The sequence below is a fragment of the Penaeus monodon genome, chromosome 29 (assembly GCF_015228065.2).
Source record: "Penaeus monodon isolate SGIC_2016 chromosome 29, NSTDA_Pmon_1, whole genome shotgun sequence".
Taxonomy (NCBI): Eukaryota; Metazoa; Arthropoda; class Malacostraca; order Decapoda; family Penaeidae; genus Penaeus; species Penaeus monodon.
In genome coordinates, this window is record NC_051414.1 from 1,302,489 (window position 1) to 1,303,572 (window position 1,084).

Below are 1,084 nucleotides of genomic sequence, written 5' to 3' on the forward strand. Positions count from 1 at the left end.
CTAGAGAATATACATTATCATCCTGGTGTAAGTGGGTTGAACACTTGAAAATCTTGTAGTCTGTCAAACAGCATATTCTAATATCTAAAGGTCATTAATACAAAGAGTAATTCAGTACACTTATGGATGCCATTATCATATATAATCTTTACAACTAAATCCACTTAAAGTCAGGTATATAGCCTATGCTAATGATACACTATTACAACTCTCAAAAAGTTAACTACAGATTCCTAAGATATTTCTTGAATTTAACACATTATACAACTACAACTATGCCCCACAATCACCACAGCCTCCTCACCATCTGCACACCGGCCAAGGCCAACAAACCTCTGCCACCGCTCGTAAGTCACGGAGGCGATCTAAACGCACTTACCAGGTTTTATTCTCTGGAGGCCATGGCAAGCGCCCGAGTCACTGCATCTCTGATTAGCAACTGTGGGCTTTGGCCTTCGCTTTCTGGAAACTGTTTTCTATTGCTACTGACGTCATTCTAGTGTATTGAATTACCGTCTATAAACACCAAAAAACATTCTCAAAAATACGTATAACTTAGTATTTCACACTAACCCAGTCAAAACCTGATCCACTCAATAACAGTTTCCACGTTATCTATACAACTAGTAAACATCTTTTAAAAACAGTCCTGAAATAAACTCTAACTCAATTAAGTATTCCGCAACGACAGTACAATAACGCACGTGAATTCAGTTAACTAATACACTCTGAAAGTTTTAACACAGTAACACGCCCACAAAATCAACCATTTGATTAATCTCTCTAATTACAAAGGCAAATTACAGTGACACTTCCCTAGAAACACCAGCAAACACCTAATGAAACACACCAGAGAAAAGGGCGCCGCCAAAAAAACAATAGGCATTACCTCGTCACTATTTCTAAACGACACAACAACTGGTCCTAGACACTACTATTTACTCTTTCAGTGACGGCGTTCTTGTAAGAGCGCCTGGATACCGGATTCTTTTTCTGTTTCGAGGTTTTATTCTCGGTATTAGGGCATTTAAGCGTTCGAGATGCATTTATTTATATGAATATTGGTTGTATTTAGGTCATATCT

At 38.0% G+C, this 1,084-nt stretch overlaps 1 protein-coding gene across 2 annotated transcripts in view; it reads right to left on the reverse strand.

Annotated features, from left to right (window-relative positions):
- LOC119591882 (copine-8-like) overlaps positions 1–960 on the reverse strand; it is a gene marked incomplete at its 3' end in the record, with an annotated part of 9,952 nt that extends 8,992 nt beyond the window's left edge. The window contains 1 exon segment of one of the 2 annotated variants that reach the window (XM_037940623.1): positions 890–960. 2 annotated transcript variants of the gene reach the window in all.
- Positions 961–1,084: the final 124 nt, after the last annotated feature.